Source organism: Acanthopagrus latus, chromosome 2 (assembly GCF_904848185.1).
Source record: "Acanthopagrus latus isolate v.2019 chromosome 2, fAcaLat1.1, whole genome shotgun sequence".
Taxonomy (NCBI): Eukaryota; Metazoa; Chordata; class Actinopteri; order Spariformes; family Sparidae; genus Acanthopagrus; species Acanthopagrus latus.
This window is the reverse complement of record NC_051040.1, coordinates 17,571,157-17,584,110: the sequence shown is the minus strand read 5'-3', so window position 1 is coordinate 17,584,110 and position 12,954 is coordinate 17,571,157.

The following is a 12,954-nucleotide window of genomic DNA, read 5'->3' as shown; positions in this document are numbered from 1 at the left end:
CATTGCTTGATTCTTCAACAACCCCCTCAGTTAAAATGTTTTACATCCTACTGTCCAAAGTAAAATAAAAGTTCACACACACAAGATGATCAAAAGCTGCACAAATCACAGCAACCACACCTGAATCAGCGTTCATCCCGAGCCCCAAATGATGTTAAACTAAACAGGCACAAGAGAGGGTTTGAATTATGCCAAACACCATGATGTCCTGACACACACGCTTTTGTTTCTGTCTATCCCGTCCACCATCAGACTGTCCTCTCCTGGAATCAATTTCCTTTTTTTTTTTTTTTTTCCCCCTCTCTCTGCATGCACACCACATATTTTCTCTAATGCCACTGAGAGCTGTGGGATTGCTTTCGTGGAAGTAGTCCAACACAGTTGTATGGCACGCCAGGAGTATATGACCTCCTGGCAAGTCGCAAGATGATTTTGGAAGGGTATTTTCATATTTTCACCCCTTTCGCTGTCACACCCAAGCCAGAGTGCTGCGATTCTGCCCTTCTGACATTAGCTCAGAGGACCAACATATATTGAAAGTATACTGCACATATAACTTTTGTAAAAAATCTACACTTCAAATGACATTTCAGGAACATGAGAGGATATTAGAGAAGGAAAGTGAGTTATTATGAAATTAAAAAAATGCTAAACAAATATGTTTATTATCATGAAGGGGATTATTCCTCACTAATCTTGAAAGGAGGCACAAGCATAATGCACACGTATTGTTTACTGATTTATCTATTAGTCAAGAGAACACCTTTAAATGTCCTCTGTCCTCTTTCCTCATCTTGGTCATCATCCATGTTTCAGTCATGACATATGATATTAGTCAAAAGACTAATGAACACAGATTGCACATGAAGAAAGCCACTGTTTGCTTAGTGAAGACATCATATTGCTTTTTAATACAGACTCACATAAATGTGACAGAAATCATTAAGCGCATTTTCACAACAGCCCATTGGCTAGATGAAACAGAACCGCTCATTGTTGCCAATGTTTGTGTTGTATATCATGCCTGTCAGGTTCAGAGAGTTTAAACACAGGCTTTCTACGAAGACTATTTTCTCTAATCCATCTGGCATCTTCGTCTGCAGCTCATTTATCCTGTTGATTATGTGGAGGATGGCCAATGAGCCAACAAAGGGTTGGGTTGACAGATTTTGTATTAAATAAACAGAGGAGGGTCTGTTGCACGGTTTGGATTCATTAAAAGTACAAAATTCACACAGCAGAGAATTAGCTGTAAATTTTGATTTAACAGTGATATTTAAGGTGTGTGGCCTCAGTTTAACCAACCAGATTACACCACGATCTTCTGCAGCCAATCTTTGTTGTTGTTGCTCCCAATCTTTGAGTCTCTTCTCTTCTCTGCTGATGTTAGTTATTTCAGTGCGATTGTCACAACCTTCCTCCAACCTGCCAAAAAACCCTAACCCTGCCAAAATCTCAGCCGTTCTCTTCATCCAATCATGTCCACCAGAGTCTGAACTTCATTTTGGTGCAATTCTTAAAGCCAGGTATCAGTACCCCCTTAAAATACTATCACGGTGACAAAACATTTGTGGTTGCAAAATGGTGATATTTTTGATGGGATGTGAGGACATTTCCAGCTGTGTTTTGCCGACCAAAAAAGGTATTTTCAGCCAAACCATGATGTTTACCAAACCCTTACTTTGTGTTTCTTTTGGTACCTAGTCTGAAAATGTCAGTGCGTGGTGACAGTAAAATGCTTACAAACAAGCCCCAATCTACATAAAAATACAATCAAATAAAATGTACATTACAGGGGATGCCAAATGTCAACTACTTATAAAGTAACAAATAAGGACAACCCTGATGCAGGTAGCCTAGTTGACAGTGACTTTTGTGGTTGCTCAACTTGGCTGAAGAGTAAACACAGTTTCACTCAACTGGAATTAAATATTGCAATTGCAGTACGGAAATCTCCATAGGGGCCTGAACAGAACAGAGTCTCTGGCTGGCAATCTAACAGGATGATGTCCGCAGTGCGAGGTCAATTCCCCACCTCTCTTAAGCCTTCACAAAAGGGCACCGTCACACCCTGATTGGCTGGGAGGGAAATGCCCCAAGCTGCTTCCCTTCATTAATTATGACTCAAGTCTCCCCACCTTGCGCACAGGTGATTTGAATCCTTTACACAACGGGACTGCTACAAGTGGATGACAACTGATGCTGCAGACCCTTTTACACCTGGAGCAAATTGCAAATTTGTGCGCACAGCGGTGTAGAGCTAAGTGGCCAAGTTAATGGACCCCCAGAGTGCAGCGGCCATGCAGGTAAACCGTGAACAAACATCAAGTCCTTTTGGGCACAGAGCTGCAGTGTTGAGAAGAGAGGCTGAGTGAGAGGGAGGGGATGTGGGAACAAGAAGTTAAGGACAGAGGGAGAGACACCAAGACCACTGAAGGGAATGAAGAGATGAAAAGGGACACACAGACAGAAAGCTTTTATACCAAACGGTGAAGTGACAAAATGATTGTGAGAAGGAGGGAAAAAGGTCCAAGACACAGAGATGAAAAGAGACAGATACAGCTAAACCCACCCAAAGAGGCAAAGTGCTCTTCAGGTATCTCAAGTTGCTACTAGCAAGCACTTACACACACACACACACACACACACAAAGATGAACAGATAGATGTCACACACCTGAAATGCAGTCACACACATACACACCTTAATTTTCTAAGAAGGGGTTTGACAGACAGTGCCCGCACCCTCATTATATATGAATCTGCCACACACACACACACACACACGGAAAGAAAAAAAAACACCCCACACACACTTCATTTGCTTGACATTGTCTCCACGTATACACATTCGCACAAAGTCATACATCCCATACAAATCTGAAATTAAATAATTGATCACAATGATATTTGCGCGGCGTCTGCCATGCATAAGGTATCGCCATGCAACACTCAGAACACGTACACACACACACACGCGTGCTTTTGTGTCTCGTGCGTACACACACAGTACATGTCGGGGCACGTGCGGAGCGCAGACATGACTTTCTGCAGTTTACAGTGAAAACAAACGAGCGTTCCATTATTCATGTTGATTAAGGAAACAGCTCTGTTTCTGTGTTCCACTAACAAGCTAAACAAGAGGACCGGAAGAGTGGGAAAACGGCACTTGTCTTCCCATCAGCACATTCACAAACACACACACACACACACACACAGAGCTACATTCAGCTAACTGCTTGCAATTCATAAATGACTCATAGCTCATATTTTACATGTCGCAGTGAGTGTGTTCGATTGGTCCTTTGTCTCACACTGGGGGTTTCTCCAGCATACTGATGCTCAAAAATGTTGATCTCACAGACCCAGTGTATTGATACCAGTGTTGTCGACAAATCCCCCTAAACCAAGACGAATCTCGATACCAAGTACTTGTACACTACTCAACACAAAGATGATCTCCACTGAACTCATCATGTGACCCCTCAAATCTGGTTGGACCAGTGATGATTACTCTCCACTGCCAGAATACATGTTGGCAATGTACGTTTCTGCAGAACACTGATGTGTTTTAACTTTATTTTTCTTAATGTTACAACCTCACATTTCTTTTAAATGTCATATTTTGGCTTAAAAGACCTGTTTTGGTCACCACAAATACAGCTGGAGATGTCAAAACTTCCCCTTGAAGATATCTGGTTTTGTTGCCTCAAAAATTGGCTTAAAATTGTCCTGAAGTCTTGTTAAGATGATCCAGTGGTGTCTCTCTTAATAAATCTGTAGTCCCCAGTTGTTTCACGTCAGCAAAGGTTGAGGACCCTTGGAACTCCATTCATAGGCTTGGCAACCTTCCCACCTGGAACTGAACGATCGGCCCTTCCTCCTCGTGATACGAAAACCAAGTCATAAACGTAACGTAAACGTGATATGACAGGTTTTGTAGAAATGTCAATATGGTACACATATGCTTATAAGGAGCTTTCACTTTGACATATTAGGGCAGTTAAGGATTAGATAGATCAGAACAGGATGTCATTACAAATCTCTGGAAATCATGCCTGGGAGTCTCAACATAATTCATGTTGTTTCTTGGAGGGAAATAACCTTGTGATATGTGAAAATGTACAAAGTTGCTGGCACAGAGAAAAGGACTAACTCAGTTTCTTACATTCATACAGAGAACTCTAAGATTCCTGCTAAACTGTGTTTCCCACGGTGAACCCGACTGTGCATACTGATGAGGGACAGGCCACTCGCAGAGAGGCGCCTGTTATGTTGCTAAACTGCTGTTGGAACCGCTGTGATATAAATGCAAGGAAAGAAAAAACATACATATACATTCATATTTCCACATCCCCATATACCCTGAGTGTCTCCATCCCGCCCACATACCTGCCTGCGTGCACACGGGTAATGTTGATTGGGTTGAAAAGCAGACATTTGGACCACTTCCCCTCTGCTGAATATTCATGAGCACCTGCTTTCTGCCAAAACCCATGAGATCACCAACACAGCGCTGCCACAGGCATGTATATGTGCTTCTTTTAGACTTTGTACTGTACTTGTGTGTGAGTCTGTTAGGAGTAAGTCTCGTTGAAGTAGGGAAAACCATTTGAACCTGGAAAGATGGAACATCTGCACTGTATAAATGACAGTGTAATAAATGTGGAGTTTTTTCTTTCATTATATGTATATTCATTCATTTAATGGATGATTTAATTTGAAGCTACTTCAACCTCCAATGGAAGTGGTAGGGATGGATGTAGTGGGCATAATGTTTCATGTGCACATTTTTATCCAAAAATTTATCTCATCAACAGTATATCTAAATTTTAAAGAAAATGTGCAGTTTTGTGTCTTTTTCTCCTGTTATCTACACCTACTCCCCTCTTTTTGGTAATGCCGAGCTTAAAGCAGTTTGTGATTGAACAATATCATTGCCTTCTCATATTTAGAATGACTGTAAATGCCTCGTTATTTGCCGGAAGGAAGAATGACTTTGTCACTGTGAAAAGTGGAGAGCAGAGCCAGCTGTCCTTGCACATAATGTCCATATGATGCTGTGTAATAGGCCTCTGTACAATCTACAACAAAAGCCAAGATAATTTAGTAAAGTATGGCTCAGCTTTATTAGTTTTCTTGGAAATTGCTTAATCTACTTAATGCCAGGAGGCAGAGTTGCCTGATATCTAAATTGCTAACGCTAACAGGCCATTGCCCTTTTTAATCCCTTCCTCCTTCTTTATTGTCGCCAATTCTTATTCTTTTTGGATGTGTTATTGCAAGGTGATAGCACTGTTTGTGGTTATATGTGGAAATGAATGATGGTTACAGTAATAGAGGGGGCAGATTAAAGTGTAAAAAGGTGGAGTTTATTTTTAATACTACACAATATCTAACTGCTGACTAAAAGTGCCAGTATAAAACATTTACATCATTAACTAACATCAACAGAATGTGGAGAAATATCTTGTGTCAAAGACGTTTATGTTCTGTGATACAGAGATTTCATCAGAAGTTAGCATGCTAACCAGCTAGCCCTGGCCTGTCCTGTCTCCTGAGGCTACTTGAGGCACACAAAGTTTCACAAGCTCTCTAAGCTTTTAGTTAATTCTTTACGTCATTAAAACTCAACATAAACAAGTAAAAACTCACTCTAGTAAAACTTACCTAAACAGTTTCGGGTTTCGTGTTTGCACATTCACCGCAGCTGTTTCCCCTGACTTTTTCTCACTAGTGGCTGCCTGCACGGCTAACTGAGCCACAAGCTAATTAGCTAATGGCAGCCACGACTGAGGATAGCTAGCAAAAAGCCTCAGTTGTCAGTTTCTCTGGTGACATGGCGCAAACTTTTTTGAGCTACCTTTGAGTTCTGTCCATATTTTACAATTTACACCTTAAATGCCGATAACACCTCCTTTTTATCATCATAAAAACCACAATAATACTATAAAGAAAAGGAAAGATAATTATTTTAATGCATTATTTACCACTACTTAAATGTGGGTAACACACTCAGACATGTGACCAGGCTTCCTCCCAGCCCTTCAGGTTATTGCCACTTCAAATGCTTCGACTCCTGGTCATATTCACAAAGTTGGTGATGTTTTTTGCCCCGGCAGTCTGAAACACTTTTCAAACATGGTTTATCTGTGTGCAGCAGTATTAGAGGAGGGGGCGTGTGGCTCCGTCTGTGTCAGTTATCAGGAGTCAGATACCATTTGGCTACGGTTTGCTTACAAGGCACTTTTTTTTTCTTTTTTTTTTAATCCTACTACATTATTGGCAACATTGCCTGAGGGGGCCATTACACATTCGTTTGTGCAGTGAATTTATTCTCCGAGGGCATCACATAAACATCAAGAAGAAATAGTAGACTACATGAGCTCTATATGAGTGTTTCTGAAGACATAATGATTATCATTAAACTGGCTTTGCTTAGGATTTTAGCAATGTTTTCTAATCATTTCGAAGGGCCTGTGTGTTGACCTTTGGGAACAATGAAGATTGATTGTACCGAAAAAACAGCTCCAGGTGATGAATTTTAAAGCAGTTCAGGTCAACGATGTCAGTGGTGAGCGTCTGACTGTTACTGCTGATAAGCTTGTTAAAACATGCAAGCGTGTACAGCGTTCCACCCCTCAGAACTCCGCACACCGACACTGCTGTTTAAGCAACAACCATGTGGTGAGGACGTGTCATGTGATGTGCACAAACACACACACGCGCGCGCACGCACACACACACACACACACACACACACACACACACACACACACACACACACACACACACACACTGCAAGTCATATTCGGGCTGACATAAAAACCCCGATGTAGACCCCCACCTTCCCCTTCCAATTCAATTCTCTGCAGGCACATTCACATCACAGTAAAATCTTTCCTCCTGTCATTCACGCACACACAGACATGCACACACAGGCGCACACACACACACAAACACACACATAGCTGTATGCCATGATTGGGGTTAACCCTCGGGTTATTATCGAGGAAGGTGGGTGAGTGAGGGGAACATGGATGGTCAGATATATTGTTTGTGTGTGGGTGTGTATTTGTGTGTGTGTGTGAGTGAGAAAGACAGGAGCTGGAGATTCTGATTTAAAATCTGCTCTTGAAATACCATACCAGTACCAAACCATCCCCCACCACAACAAGCAGAGAGTAAAGGACACACAGAAATCGATTACGTCATAACCAGACACATCTACTGTCATGTATTTAGTTTTTTAGTTTTGTGATTTCCTGTTGAAAATATTTCCCAATTTCTGCTTCTTCTCTTTGTCGGTTGTCCCGCTCTATCTCTGAGTACACCTGTATCTCATTGGTAAATCACTTCCTGTGTCTTCAGGCCAGAGTTTCCCCTCACTCTTGGTTGGCTCATGTGTTATTATTTGTCTTCTGCATCTGTTCCCTGGTCCATTTTATTAAATTATGTTGCTTGTTGTTATCTGCACAGTGCTGTCAGTGCTGGAGAATGGTCTGGCTGCACCTATAATCATGCAGATATAGGGGAAAGAAATGCTCTGGCTTTTTTGTGTTGTTTACAGCCATCACAATCTTAAACCCAGGATGCAGCCACTGTAGAAAGTGTCAGCGAAGGGGAATTTTTTTTAAAAAGGGGAGGCGAGCAATGGCATTAAATTGGTAACTACTGCATGCTCATTAAGGTTCTTCCCTTAGCGACCAGGTAAGGGTTAGCGTAACTTGCCATTTACAGCATGAAGATTGCTAGGAGGTTGTTGCTGTTCACTGTCACAGTGGGATTTTGAAGAAGAGAGGAGAAAATAAAATATTTTTAATTTCTTTTTCCTGGTATTTTCAAGCCATATCATTAAACACAACAAGGCATTGTTACAGAACTTCCTCTGAATTTTGGTTATCAGCATTTTATTGTAATTGGTGACCATCATTCACAAATGACTGCAATACATCATTGCCAGTATGTCAGCTCACGGCCTTATTAATTTTGTCCTCATACTATTTGACATGACAGGAGGAGGTGATAGTAAGTTTCCATATGTATTATAACTGAAAGTGGGCTTGAGATAGGTTAAGTGTTGCTATAAATGTGAAACACATACTGGAGGACCTAATTAGCCACACAGGCACTAATTATAACCTATAAAACATCGAGAGCTACTCAAAGCTGAATTATGTAACTTTCCACACATTGTTGGTGCCAACAGCGAGAGAGGTAAGTGTGTTCATACAACAAAGAGGCGTATCATCCACAGCGACTGTGTGTCACCTCGTTGTTGTTTGCACACATCTGCCTATGTGTAAGTAACCAGGGCTTTTATAACACTGCATATGCTCTCCGTAACGGCTGACTTGACCAATACACAATCATGGTTGAAATGAATGGCATAAAATATATATTAATATATCTTTAAGATTGTTTGCAAAATAAAGAGCTATTAATGTAATATTGTGTCTGTTGTTCCTATTATTTGGGTGTGGAGTTGCCAATTGTGAAACAAGGGTCTCTGCAGATACAGACGCACCACACACTTAATAAGTGATGATGGAGAGGGGTCGCTTTTGCAAAAGTCGGTTGTTTGATGTTTTTTTTTTTTGAGTCCCATGTATCATGCCTTCAAGTGGCACAAATAGGTACAAAGAACAGGAGGGTAGAATTGGATAGAATTCGGAGAAAGAAGCAAGAGATGGGTAAATCATCAGACTAGTGGGGAGGGAGAGAGATAGGAGGACGGAGGCAGAGGTTTGTGACCGCTACATTAGCCTCTGTGCTTGTCCCCCTCCAGCACCATTAGCATATCATTAGAAAACATCTGAACCCACAGATGTTGGACTCTTAGCCTGGCAGGCTTGCTGAGAAGCCAACACACACTACGCACAAACAGGCTCACTGCAAATCTAGTGCACATTCACACACACACACACACACACACACACACACACACACACACACACACACACACACACACACACACACAGTATGAACTCCCAGATGTTTTATGTTGGCCCGTGGCAGGATCAGAGAAGAGGAGAAAGGAGCTGGCACAGATCTGGCTGAGAGATGTTCGGTGTGCATTCATTCAGTAAAAGCATATTAAAGTGCAAAATATTCAAAGATGGACCTGCAGACCCCACAACACATGCCAAGTCTGTCCATTTTAATCTTTTTATTTGTGCACAAATGCATCTGTTAAGATCTGTACTTGAATATAAAGGTAAGAATCCACTGGCATAAGTGCATATTTTTGTGTGTGTGTGTGTGTGTGTGTGTGTGTGCGTGTGTGTGCGTGTGTGTTCATATGGCCATATTACCAAGGCTGTTTATAGCCATCTGCCAGCCTGTGGGGACAGTGCTGTCTATGATCTGTCAAACAGTCTGCATCTAGTCTGCCTTGCCAGAACCCGGGCAGAGCATTTAGACAAGGTGTGTGAAGATCCAGGACCATCGCGCACGAGGGTAATCATTATCTGACAGGCACCCAGGGATGGCGTTTAATGGTTTTGGCAACTAGCCCGACTAAGTCATTTGCCTGCCAGCTCCATACCATCCCTGTAGGGATACGTCAAAAAAACGAGGCGAGGAGGACGAACTGAGACGTGTGTAGACTCAAGTACAGCGAGTGCAGATTCATAAAGGCCCATGATGCACAGGGTGACTTTGAAAATAAACTATTTCAAAACTTAATCTTGCATTCTTCATACATTATGTTGACAAAACGTGCGTGTTCCTTCTTCAGAGGGAAGGACGAGATTTCTGGGAGTTATACTAACCCCAAGCAAGATTATTCAAACGGACTGGACGGTGTTAACACACACAGTGATCATATATTCTCAGCATTAAAAGGTACGTGCACAAAGACAGACAAGCAATGCAACTCCCAGTCAGGTGTTGTGGTAGCATCAGCGCTTGAGTGCATATTGTTGAGTCGCTCCTGTGAGCTCCTGTACATATTTATCTAAGCAGGGTAGAACACTTTCGGCAAACTTACATTATCACAGACATACAAGAGACATACACAGCTATTCATTACAGTATATAAACAAAACGCTTCACCAGTGCAGGACATTGGGAGAATTCAGTATGTTTCTTTGTGTGTTGCAGAGTACATGTGTTATTGTGTGTCTGTGTATTCTTTTTTCAGTAATGAGACTGTCACTCAACTGAAAACTTCTGAGGCTCGCTCCTAACGGATTATTTCAGTGCTACAGAATAAACTCACCGTCCTGACAGGTTGACACAGTACTTTTTTGTGAATCCTCAATGCCTTCCATCTGCAGAGATAAGCAATTACAAAACAACTCTGCTCCTCTACTAGATTGATTACCAGCCGCGACAGCGTCGGCTGGTGATGTTTTCACTTCATTAGTCTTTGTGTGTGTGTGTGTGTGGTCCTGAGGACACCTAGTGTAGTGGGAACTAACACAGAGGCACAGATTTTGTTAACGCAGTAGTCACAACATCTGCGTAAGATGCGGTCATTAAACTTTACAGGTGTGCAGCTTTGTCATATCGCGTGACGATATAGTGACTGTGAATTGTTCATGGGCGGTGCTGCTGTCTGTGCAACAGTGGTGCTGCATTCAGAAATTGTGGGGGCGCCAAATCACACAAAACACCAAAATCAACATCAAATATCGAGTCAACAAAAATCAACCTGAAGCTCCAGTCTAACCATGCTCCTCTGTCTTGTAGCGCTTAAAGCTCCCAGTTCCAGCGCAGACTTTCTACATGAACTCCGCCCTGCAAGGCCTCTTGATGTTGACTCATTTCATGCAGGAGGTCCACTACCAGCCCACGGTGTGTAATAATCACCCCCAGTCTCAGTGAGTTCATCAGGTGAATCACCACCACACACACACACACACACACACACACACACACACACACACACACACACACACACACACTCACACAGATCAATGTTTGGTGTCTCTGCTAACTTTCCAGGTCAATATGAAGGAGCAAAAACAATACACAAGAATCTCTCAGTCCTCTTTTGCTGTTCCCTGATTGTCTGACAATGTGGAACTGTGCCATTCCTCCAGCGACAGGCAGGAGAAACAAAGTGTACCAACCTCTGTCAAATTTCCGTCTTCTCAAACTCTTTGTTCAGTGTGTTTCTGTGTAGGACGCGTATGATTTTCTCATCTGCGTGCTGACAAAGATGAGATCCCTGTCTGTGGATCTGCACCAAGCAGCAGTCGACATGGTGCATGACCTACACCTGCCCCGTCAATGCTCACATGGCCCTCCAGATGCTGCGTGCCAGAACCTGCACGAGGTATGAACTCAAAGCAACAGACTATTTTATTGCCAACATTGTCGAAATCCCTGATGGTGCTCCCTAGGTGCGCGATTTTGTTCCAAGTTGTTCAACCGCGATGTGCTCTCATAATTTCTGTAGCAGTGCTTCTAATTGGAATTGTCCCTCTATTGTGCAGATGTGGCATGCAACCCAAGAGCATCATGGATGATGTGAAGCTGTCTCTGGACCTTACGTTTCGAGGCGCAGTGAGCCAGTGTCTGCAGAATTTACCTGAAAGTTGCACATCTGCTCATTTCCTGACATTTTTCTGTGCTTTCAACCATAACACTTCATCCTGCCTCTTGCTCCTGTTCCCTCCTGACGAGGAACCAGGTGGAATATCGCTGAGAGTCCTGTCGTACTCCGGAGTCATCACAGCAATGGTTCATGGGTCTCCCAAAGTGAGTAACATCATCAGTAAGTCAAATGTGCTAAACAGTTCCAGTCTTCCTCTGTGAACTCGGGAGCTGAACCGACTCCTCCACCTCTTTTCTCTCAACAGTGTGTTGGTCATCCAGCTGCAGAAGCTGGACGTTTGCATGGATTTGGATTTCTGACTCCAACACCACCGAACAGGTAAATCACCATCATCAGAATCAGAATCAGAATAATTTATTAATCCTCAGGGGGAAATTGTTTTTGCTCCAGATGTTCCGAGCAAAGTAGAAATATAAATACAGCATGAAAGGAAACATGAGATAAAGATAAGGATATAAAAAAAGGAAAGTAGACAATAAAATAAGATAATAAAGTATACAATCTCAAGATGACGTTCATTAATGAAAGGAGGCTTTTTACTGTCTGACAGCTTTGTTTTCTGGATATACACTGAAACTTATTTTTGACAGAGTCAACCGTCAGATCGATCTGTCAACTGCAGCACAAGACAGCATACGTGCTGTTCTATGAGAAACAACCATAGAAGAAGCTGCCCACCCTGAGCCTGGATCTGCTAATTGTTACAGATGATGACAGTGGTGTTGCACTCATAAACTGTGGGGTGCACCAAATGACACAAAATGCCAAATTCTATACAATGTTGCTTTAAGATACATCATTTTGTTCTTTACTGTGCTCTATGTTCTATGATCCTGAAAACTGTGAGCACAAATGAGTGGAGTTAGAGAAAACATGAAGACATTAGATTTTTTTTTTGACTGCAAAAGCCACTACATATATTATCAACACAGTTATTTTAGTACGGAGACACAAGTGAAAGAAGTATGGGGTTTTTTTGCAGCAGATGATATTTGATTGTTGAGTCTTGTCAGAAAAGTCTTTGGCACTCAGACTCAGATTCCCCCCATGGAGTCCAGACAGAGGTGGTGGTGGTGGTGGTTGCTGAGACGGACAGGCAGATGGAATGATGAAGCTGCAAGAGAGAATCATATATAAAAAGACTTGCAGCAAGGCGCTCGACCGTGTGTTACTGTGCTATAGACTCTTTTCACAGCAAGCGTTTTGTCTTGTCGAAGCAGGAAAAGCACAGGCGGAACTCCCAACATTAATGATGGCTGCATTCCATTTAGGTGAGCTGGCGAAAGGGCTCTGTTATTGCGCGTGTTCACTCACTGGCACGGCTTAGTGGGACACTTGATAGAAAGGAGTCATTGGTAACGTTATTGGTCATACCTGTGCTTTTTCCTG